An 11,556-nucleotide genomic window follows, 5' to 3' on the forward strand; every position below is an offset into this window, starting at 1 on the left:
CCTCATCTGTTAAATAGTCATAATAATAGTAGCTACCTCATATGTTGTTGTAAGAATTACATAAATAAATACATATAAAGATCTTAGAACAGAATAAGCTTTCAATGAATTTAGCTGTTATTAAAATTCATAGAAAATTATAATCAAGGCATGCCACAAAAAGTATGGATATAATTGAAATGAGTACCCCCAAATTTTGAAATTTTAATTTATAGTAATTGTTAGTATTTTTCTTAATAAGGACTTTTTTATTTTATAGTTAATGGCACTTTGATGAGACCCTTTTTTTTTTCTGGACTGGGACACATGATATAGTTTAGTAATTTTTATTCCATAAAGATGTTTCCTAACAAAGTATCAGTTGCTTCTTTCGTCTTCTTTCTCATCCTTGAGGACATAAGAATCAAGTCTTTCACCTAAAACATACAGTAGCCCAAGAGAAATATTTATGTAATAAGCAGCTGGAAAAATCAGCTTACGAGATGTAAGAAATAAAGCATGGGAAGCCTGGGCTGAAATTGAGAGGACAGAGTTAGGAATGGGGACTTTGGCCTAAACAGAAGGTTCTGGAAATTCAGAGAAGAAAAGCTACCATATTCTTTTATTTGTTCAAGTCAATTGGTTTCTTTCTCATCAATATTATATGAAGATGATAGAAGCTTTTTAGGATCAGCTAAAGGAAAATAATGCAGTTGCTTGGTGCTTGCTTATCTGAATTTTTATTCTGTTTCCCTTCAGAGTTGACTCTGTTTCTTGAATACTTTATGCTCTCTTTTGCTTTTTGAAGGGTGGAACTTTGCATATCCTGTACCCATCTTACAAAAATCTCCCCAAAAAACTCATCCTCTGTTAGGTTAACTTCTCCTCTTCTCCAAAGTCTCTGTTTAAATGTCACATCCTTGAGATACTTTACCTTACCCCTGGATCAGTCAGGCTCCACTAGATGCTCTCAGAGCACCTTTGGAGCTTCCACATTGTCAAATTTTATTGTACTTCTCTAATGTTTGTCTTCACTAGATTGTAAGTTCCATGACAGCACAGCTCTTATCTCTGGGTTCTGGAAAATGTATTGTATCTTGATTTGGATGGTGGTTTACCTACATAAAAATAAAAAAACCCACAAAACCCTAAGATTAGTGCACTTTATTCTGTGCAGATTATGCCTCAATAAATGAGAACTAAAAAAAATTAGCCACTTATCTGGAATTTAATCTGCACAATACCAAACCCTGAGGATAAGTTGAACATTTTGAATTATTAGAAAAGTTCTTCACTTAATTTAAATATGTATTCCTATAATTTTCATCTGTTGGCCATATATCTATTCTCTGAGCCAACTTTAAATAAGTCTATTTCTCTTTTTACAGGATGCTTTTTAAAATATTTGATGAAAGCTTACATGTTCCAGGATAATCTCAACCATTCCTCTCATGACAGTTTTAATTTTTTAATCATCTCGGTCTTTCCCCAGCAGATGTTCTCTAGTTGTTGTTTTTTTTTAAATTTTTTTAGTGTATATTTATTTTTGAGAGAGACAGAGACAAGAATGTGAGTGGGTTAGGGGCAGAGAGGGAGAGAGGGAGACACAGAATCCGAAGCAGGCTCCAGGCTCCGAGCCGTCAGCGCAGAGCCCAATGCGGGGCTCGAACTCGCGAGCTGTGAGATCATGACCTGAGCTGAAGTCGGACGCTCAACCGACTGAGCCGCCCAGGCACCCCAAGATGTTCTCTAGTTTATTCATGTCTTTCAAAATATGGTACCTGGAACTGAACACAGCATTCCTAGTATTATCTGACCAATGCAGAGTACAATTTGCCATCGCTTCCCTTGAAATGTATATTTTGCTACTATTAAACAGACTAAAACATTTGTATTTCTGTTTAGTATTATCTTTTCTCATATTAAGACTCTTTTTCAACTCCATAAAAATTGCCATTGAACTAGATCCCGTCCATCCATATTTGCATAAGTCATCTTTTAAAACTAATTTAGTCCATTAAATTCTGCTGGCTTTAGGCAATAATGAGTTCCAGCTTGTTCCACCCAAAATTACATTCTCTATTTCAGAGGTTTACTATAAAGATTAAATATGATAATGCCTATAAAATATTTTTATAAAATGCATAGTATATGCAAATTTAAAAAAATATTGAGATGATTTTGAAACCCAAGACTTTCATTATTCTGTGTTGTTTAAGAATCTTAAATATAAAAAACACAGGGACAGAGTCCTGTAGCATAACTTCCTTTTGAGTTAATATCCATCAAAACTTTTCGCCTTACTTATTTAATCATTATTAAATAGGAAAATAGCCAAATGCCATATTAAAAATCAAGAAATATTAAGGAACATATATAAATAAGATAGAAGTTGAATAGTTTGTATTTTTTGCATCAACTCCTAACATATAACTAACTCTTTAAGCAGTAATCCTATACAGTCTTACAGCTTTATAATACATTTTCATATTTGGTAGATCTTGGCTATGATTGGCCCTATAAATTTCCATACACTATTGAATATGCTATTCTAGTCCTGCATTTGTATAGACACCGACAGTCTGTTTAGGTTTTGACTAGAATTGCTTCAAGTCTATAGATCGTTTGGGAGAGAACTGACACCTTTAAAATAATGATTTTTCTAGTCCATGACCACAGTATGTCTTTCCATTTATTTAGAGTCTTTTTATTGTCTTTCAGTAAATTTTATAATTTTTCTATAAAGATCTTGCACATCTTCCTATGTACATCATATTTTTGTACTGCACTGTTTTTTAATAAATACCATTTTCTTTGTTGCCAGTATAAAACCTAACTGATTTCTGTTTATAGATTTTTTAATCTACTAATCTTATAAATGATAATTAATTCCAACAATTTTTTAGATTTTTAAAAATTATCTTACAACATCATGCCAATCCCTTTAACATACACTTTTCTTTGTCCTTCTAGTCTAATCCCTCCCCCTGCCTCCACCCCTTCCCCAGGCTACCACTCTCCTGAGTCTTGTTTTTAATAATTTATTTAATGTTTTAAAATATTATCATATATATGTATTCCTTTAAAAGAATAGTATAATTTTAATTTCTTTTAACTTTGTAAGAGGTATTATATTGTATATAATATTGTGGAATTTATGACTATATTACATTACTTCATTCTTATTGCTGCATAAAGAAAACATAGAATACCTTCTTGATCTTGGTGTAGGGAATGATTTTTAGCAAGACTATATAAAATTAGTATCTTTTTTCATCAAAGAAACTTTTAATATAGTAAAAATAACATATTACAGAAAGCAAGGACCTGAACAGATATTTGTATGCCAATGTTCATGGCAGCATTATTCAAAATAGCTAGAATGTGGAAAACAACCCAAATAGCTATCAATGCTGAATGGATAAATAAAATGTGGTCTATACATATGATAGAATATTACTGTGCAATATGGATGAGTCTTGAAAACATGGTAAGTGACATAAGCCAAATACAAAAGGAAAAATATTATATGATTCACTCATATGAGGTGAACTTATAAACAAACTCATAATGAAAGAAAGGAGAATAGTGGTTAGGAGAGGCAGAGGGGTGGAGGGAATGGGGAGTTATTGTTTAATGAGTACAGAATTTCAGTCTGAGATAATGAAAAAGTTCTGGAGATGACTGGTGGTGATGCTGGCACAACAGAGTGAATGTGTGGAATGCTACTGAATTGCACACTTAAAAATGGTTGTAATGGGGGTGCCTGGGTGGCTCAGATGGTTAAATGTCTGACTCTTGATCTTGGCTCAGGTCATGATCTCACAGTTTGTGAGTTCGAGCCCTGTGTCTGGCTCTGCACTGACAGCACGGAACCTGCTTGGGATTCTGTCTTTCTTTCTCTGCCCTTACACCGCTCACTCTCTGTCTCTATGTCTCTCTCAAAATAAATACATAAACCTTTTTTTTTAAAAAATGGTTTTATGTATATTTTATTACAATAAAGAAAATAACACGTTACAAACTAGGAGATAGTATTTATAGCAACTATACCTCAAGAATAGAAAAGAACTAAGGGTGCCTGGGTGGCTCAGTCAGTTAAGTGTTCCATTCTTGATCTTAGCTCGGGTCATTATCTCAGCTCAGGTCATGATCTCATGTTTCATGAGATTAAGCCCCAAGTCAGGCTCTGTGTTGACAGCATGAAAACTGCTTGGGATTCTCTCCTCTTCCCCCACCTCTGCCCCCCCTTCTCTCTCTCTGTCTCTCTCTGTCAAAATAAATAAACTAAAAAAATATTTTTAAAGAATATAAAAGAACTATAAGGAAAGAAACTACTCAATAGAAAAATGAGCAAAAACCATGGACAGGAAAAACCGTGGCTGATAAACACATGTTTATCATGTTATCATGGCTGATAAACAGATGTTAAACCCCAGCTGTGAAGGGAAAAATGCAATTCAAAGCCACAGTGAGATGCCATTTCCCAATCACATTTCACATTCACTTGAATGGCAGATACTAAGTCCAGTAACCTAAGTGTTGGAGAGAATGTGGAATATCTTTTTTACTTACTGCTGGAATATAAATCAGAATAACAACTTCATTTGTTCACAAACCCAACATTTCAACAATTCTATTCTTAAATATTTACCCAAAAGAAACTCAAGCTTTCACTGCAGAGATGTTTATAGTAAAGTCTGTAGCTACATTAGAACAGTAAAAGCTTGGAAAATCCCAAATGTTTCCTAAAAGAGAGTAGGTAACTATATTTTTGGTATATTCAAACTGTGTTATTTTATGGCAAAGTAAATGAATTATAGTGGCCCTAAAATACAGATGAACCTTTAAAACTTCTTAGGATACATACTCTGTTCATCAATTTTCAGTTCTTCATCTTATGTAATATATGTATTTAATTAGCGACATCTCACACATTTTGGCTTCCTATACTTTTGTTACTGCTCAATTTGAAATATTTTCTTATGTTTATAATTCTTTTAATAATACATTATTTAGATGTATCTTAATTTCCAAACTTAGTTGTTTTTTCTACTTCTTAAAAATTTTATTTTTAGTTTAGCTGCAAATAAAAGTCTGTAGTTGGGGCGCCTGGGTGGCTCGGTTGGTTAAGCGTCCGACTTCAGCTCAGGTCACGATCTCGCGGTCCATGGTTTCGAGCCCTGCGTCGGGCTCTGGGCTGATGGCTCGGAGCCTGGAGCCTGCTTCCGATTCTGTGTCTCCCTCTCTCTCTGCCCCTCCCCCGTTCATGCTGTGTCTCTCTCTGTCTCAAAAATAAATAAACGTTAAAAAATAAATAAATAAAATCTGTAGTTTCATTCCTTTAAAATGAGTTGAGATAATTTCTGCAAATGTTTGAAAAGAATGTATATTTTACATTTCTTTTGTGCAGTATCCAATGTACACCCCTTAGGTCAATTACTAACTATTTTCGTTGAAGTCTGTATCTTTCCTAATTTTTTGTCTGCTTATTCTTTCAATAATTGAAAAAAATCATTTTGTTGTCTCCCACTATGATTGTGAAGTTCTTTCTTTTGTTCTGTTACTTTTTTCCCCGTATTTATTTTGAGGCTATATTCAGTATATAAGAAGTGAGAATTGTTGCATAGCTTTCTTTATAATTTGGGAAAGTTTTTGACTTAAAGCCTGTATAACTGATAGCAATACAGCTCTACTAGCTTTCTATTCATGAATGTCTCCATGGCATACTTTGAGCCACACTTTTACTGCTAATAGTTCTGTACCTCCAATATTTTAGAGAGATCTTTTGTAAACACCTTTGCCTCCCTCATTTATTTTATTCTCATTTCTTGCTGTCTTTTGGATTAAATTTTTAAAGATTCAATCCATGTTTCCTTTGGCTAGTTTAGAAGCTATACACAGTATTTCTAGTCTTTTAGTGGTTACCATGGAAGTTATTACATGAATTCTTAACTTATCAGTGTTTAAAGTTAGTACTTTTTATTCTCCTGGAGAGCTCAAGGACCTTAGGACACTTTAATATCTCACTCTTAGGGTGCCTGAGTGGCTCAGCTGGTTGAGCCTCTGACTTTGGTTCAGGTCATGATCTCACGGTTCATGAGCTCGAGCCCCGCGTCTGTGCAGACAACTCAGAGCCTGGAGCCTGTTTGGAATTCTGTGTCTCCCTCTATCTCTGCCCCTCTCCCACTTGTACTCTGTCTGCTCTCACAAAGATAAATAAACATTAAAAAACATTTAATGTTTTTTAACATTTAACTTTAATATTTCACTCTCAACTTATTTGTTGTTGTAATTTATTACCATTGTGAATTTTCAGTTTTAAAAATGTCCACATTCTATTGTAGTTATTGTTTTATATAGTCAAAATTACCTTCTATTTACCTTCATATTTACTACTTTATTTTTCATTATTTTCTGTATATCTGATCTTTTGTCTTTTTTATTTTTTAAGTAGTCCCCATGCCCAACACAGGGCTTGAACTCACACCCCTGAGATCAAGAGTCTCATGCTCTACTGATTAAGCCAGCCAGGCACCCCACATCTTTTGTTCTCTGTCTGAAGAGTGTCTTTTTAAATGATCATCTCCTTCACAAGGATTTTTTTTAAGGTTATTTATTTTTTTTAGAGAGAGAGAGAGCGCATGTGCATGCAAGCAGGGGAGGGGCAGAGAAAGAGAGACAGATTCCCAAGGACAGGCCTGACATGGGGCTTGATCTCACCAATGGTGAGATCATGACCTGAGCCAAAATCAAGAGTCCAATGCCTAACTGACTGAGCCACCCAGGTGCCCCTCAAGAGGTGTCTTTTAGAAAATTTGTCTTTTCTGTCTGGAATCTTCTAAGAAATCACAAATTTCATAATATGCGTGTATTTGCTTTCTTATTTTTACTTTTATAAATGCATTACTTTGGGGGAATGCATTTTTTTTAGTTTTTATTTTTTCCTTTATTGGCAACTTTGGATGCATTTTTAGGTTTTGGTTCCCAAAGGATATTTTTCACAAATCTTGAAGCTGCACCTCTACCCAGCTTGCCAGCCTTTTTCTTGTGTGTTGTTTCCTTAATTCTATTCATGTGTACTCTGATTCTTTCCAATTCCTGCTTTACTGGATATTCCTTAAGATTAACTTGCTGAGTTGCCAAATAAACCAAAAACAATGAATTTAATGTGTAAGCAGAAACTAAATCCACTTTTTCTTATTCAAGAGGGTCCAACTTTAGCAACAACTCATTTCTAGAAACAGACATTATGGTCTTCAGCATCTCATCCACAGCACCAATGGAATTCTCAATTGTTGATAAATACTCCTGAATTTTTACTGAGTAGTCTTTGTTAATTTCCTCACCTGCCATTATGACCAGCTTGCTGGCCTTCTATTCCTGTCTCTGGAGAGTGCAGTTTTTAATCTGAAGAATTTGTTTTATATTATGGAAAATTCTTAGCTATTGCTATTTTTGATATTTCCTCTTATCTAATTTTTGCATTTTACTTGTACTAAAATGCTAAAAATGAGCATCCATAAATACACTACCTTGCTTAAGAACCACAAACACTACCATGCTATAGAGTCAAACTTTGTTCTTCCCTGCTCTTGTCCCTTTCCTACTTATTTTTTAGTTTTGCATGACTTTTCAGGTATAAAGGTGATGTCATAGTAAGTCTTCTTTGACTCACTAGTCCTAAAATCTAAAATTAGATTTCTAAAGTGAATCTATGTTGTTGAGGATATAGTTCATTTATTTCACTGTTATATACTATTCCATTGTAGGAATATATCATTCCATTCTCCTGCTGGGTTGTTTTGTGGGCTTTTTTTTTTTTCCTGTTGTAATCAATCCTGCTATGGATATTTTTATGCAAATTTTCTGGCACATAAATGCAAGGGCTTCTCCAGGGTATGCATTTAGGAGTGAAATTGCCCATGTTGAACTTCAGAAAATTCCAAATCATTTTTCACAGTGATTGAGTCAATACACTATAGCTAGTAATGTGGAAAAGTTCCTGTTGTTTCCTATCTGTGCCTATATGCTATTATCAGACTTCTCGTTTGTTTGTTTTTGTTTTTGCTTTTATTTGTTTTGTTTTGCCAATCTAGTAGGTATAAAATGGCATTGTATTGTTGTTTTAATTTGGCTTCCAAGATTACTAATGTGATTAAACTTATCACATACTAATTTGCCATTTATGTTTCCTCTCTTATGAGATGCATGTTTATGTATTTCGACCATTTATCTGTTGAGTTTTGTGTCTTTTATTGTTGAAACATTCTATTTTAAATATATACTAATCCTTAATCCTTTGCTGATCATAGCTGTTAAGTATATCTTCTCCCTTGTATTGCTGCTTGTAGTTTTTTCTTTATTTTTTAGGTGGAAGCGATGGAACTAGATAATTTATTTTCCTCACCAGTTATAGCATGACAACAACTTCCTAACATGTGTTATAGTTAACTCTCAACTTTTTCTTAAAGAAAGGTTGCTTTACCCCTTCACCCACCATCATTTTGAAGGTCAGTTTTGTTTCCTTTCCTCTCCAAATGAAATTTTCCACAGAGCTCAAGCAGATCTTTCTTCTGACATCCTTTTCAAGTCTGTTAATAACATATAGTAGAGGTAGGGACAGGAAACAGTGTAAGTAGGGGCCACTACTCCTGAGGGCAGAACCAAAGAGTCACCCACTATTTTCAAGATTGACCTAAACTTCTTTGTCTTGGCTTTAGCAACATTGGCTTTAATATCTGGGGCCAGTATTTTACAACTTTTTGAGATTTATGATCTGTTTCACTTTGTCCATAGTTTTGCCTCATCATATGGACACCAAAATGTATGCATTCTTTTGGTTTACAGGTGTTTCTCTTCTGCCAACTCAGGAGTGCCTTGGCAGAGGCATACCTCATACTATGCCACCAATGGCATTCTATTTTAGATCTTCAGAACCTTCTGATTTCAGTTGCTCATGAAGCGTGAAATCTCCAGGAGCATCTAGTCGGACTTACTCTGAGCTAACTATTACATAGTGTGTGTTTGACCTGAGAAGGTTTACCTCTTGAGGCTGTTACCCGGGAGAGTGCTGATGAGGACCTTGGACTTCACTGTTCACTCCTTTAAGGATTGAGACTCCCCATCAGTAAATAGCCTGTAGCAATTGATTAGGAGGATGGTGTCCAGAAGGGGTGAGCAATCAGAAGTAGCATGTGCCAGGGAGCAGGAAGGTCACATGTGGCTCTGCAGACAGAGGGGGAACTAGATATCACTACTAAGGAACATGTGAACAAGTTTATTTGATTTCTTTGGATAAATTTAACTTTAAAAAACCTGTTTGGAGGTATAATTGACATAAAGAAAATAATCCATACTTAAAGTATACAATTTGATACAATTTGACTTATGTATTCCTGTGAAAAATTACCACAACTAAGATAATTCATTACCGCCAAATGTTTCCTCCTATAACTTTGCAATTCTCCCTCCTATCCCTTCCTGCACCTCCTTCCACTTTCAGGCAGACACAGATCTATTCTCTGGCATTATGTATTAGTTTGCATTTTGTAGAATTTTATGTAAATGGAATAAAAAGTACATACTCTGCCTTCGGGGGTGGAATTCTAGGTTCTTTCACTCAGCATAATTATTTGAGATTCATCCATATTGTACATATTGATAACTTTTCTTTTTATTACTGAATAGTATTCTACATCAGTATAACAGTTTGTGTATTTATTTGCATATTTATGCATTTGTATTGTTTCCAGAGTTTACCACTTACAAATAAAGCTGCTATTAAGATTCAAATACAGGTCTTTCTGTGGACATATGCTTTCGTTAGTCTTGGGAAGATACTTAATAATGGAATAATGGAATAATGGAATAATGACTGAATCACATGGTAGATGTGTTTAACTTTAGAAGACTGATAAACTGTCAAAGTGATTCCACCATTTTACATTCCCATCAGCAGTGTATGAGAGTTCCAGTTGTTTCCATATTCTTGTCAACACTTAGTATGATTGAATTTTTTATTTTATCTTTTGTAACAGGTGTATAATGGCATCTCAATTTGGTTTTAACTTGTAATAACAAATAATAACTGCTAATAATAATAACTGATGATGCTGAGCACTTTTTCACGTCTTATTTTTGCTAATCCAGATATCTTCTTTGGTAAAGTGTCTATTCAAATCTTTGCCCATTTAAAAAATTGAATTGTGTTATTTCCTTAGTTTATTGTATTTATTTACTGATGTATAGTTGACACACAATGTTACATTAGTTTCAGGTGTACAACATAGTGATTCAACAGCTCCCTATGTTGGACTGTGTTCACCACAATTGTAGCTACCGTCTGTTACTGTATAACGTGGTTACAATACCATTGATTATATTCTCTATGTTGTGCCTTTCATCCCTGTGACTTATTCATTCACTTCATAACTGGAAGCCTGTACCTCCCATTCCCCTTCACCCATTTTTTCCATCTCTTATGCCCCTCCTCTCTGGAAACCACCAGTTTGTTTTCTGTATTTATGGATCTATTTCTGCTTTTTTTTGTTGTTCATTTGTTTTGTTTTCTTAGATTCCACATATAACTGAAATCATATGGTATTTGGCTTTCTCTGTCTGACTTATTTCACTTAGCATAATACCCTCTTGGTCCAGCCATGTTGTCATAAATGGCAAGATCTCATTCTTACACAACTGAGTAATGTTCTATATATATATATATATATATATATATAGAGAGAGAGAGAGAGAGAGAGAGAGAGATAGATATGTATATAGATATATCCATCTTTTTAATAATATATAATATATTTATATGTATATTATAATTATATATATATTTAATTAATTAATATATTTCACATCATAGACCCTTAGGTTGCTTCCATATCTTGGCTAATGTAAATAATACACCCCCAGTATATGTTGTTTTCTCATAATTTAATCTTGAGAGTTATTTATAAATATGTTATAGATACAAGTCCTTTATCAAGTGGATGATTTGCAAATATTTTCTCCCAGTCTATGGCTTGTCTTTATTCTCTTTCATAAAGTAGAAGTTTTTAACTTTGAGAAAACCCAATTTATTATTTTGTTCTTTTAATGCATCAATATTTTGGTGTTGTATCTACAACATGAATTTTAATGTCAAATTTTCCAATGTTTCTTTTATGGCTAAGACATTTTGTGTTTGGTTTAAGATATAATTCCAAGTCTGATGTCATAAATATGTCACCTTATATTTTTGTTAAAAATTTTAAAGCTTTTAATTTTTTATTGATATGGAATTGTTTTTTATATATGTTGCAGGTAAGGAACCCATTTCATTTTTTTCTAAATGAATACTCACTTGACCAAGAATAATTTATTAAATAATCCATCCTGTCCCTATTGCATCAATTAGATAACCTCAGTTATGCTGTAGTAACAAATAATCCAAAAATGCCTATGACAAAACATAGTAATAGTCTATTTCTCAGCTCATGCTTTATGTGTGAGACAAGTCAACTTGGACCCTGCTCATCATAGTCACTCCCTGTTGCCAATGTTGATGGAAGCTCTGTTCTGATATAT

General features: G+C 33.9%; 1 pseudogene; it reads right to left on the minus strand.

Annotated features, from left to right (window-relative positions):
- Positions 1-6,909: 6,909 nt before the first annotated feature.
- On the minus strand, positions 6,910-7,335 carry LOC125913630 (nuclear nucleic acid-binding protein C1D-like; annotated as a pseudogene).
- Between the last annotated feature and the right edge of the window lie 4,221 nt (positions 7,336-11,556).

The sequence above is a fragment of the Panthera uncia genome, assembly GCF_023721935.1.
Source record: "Panthera uncia isolate 11264 chromosome C1 unlocalized genomic scaffold, Puncia_PCG_1.0 HiC_scaffold_4, whole genome shotgun sequence".
Classification (NCBI taxonomy): domain Eukaryota; kingdom Metazoa; phylum Chordata; class Mammalia; order Carnivora; family Felidae; genus Panthera; species Panthera uncia.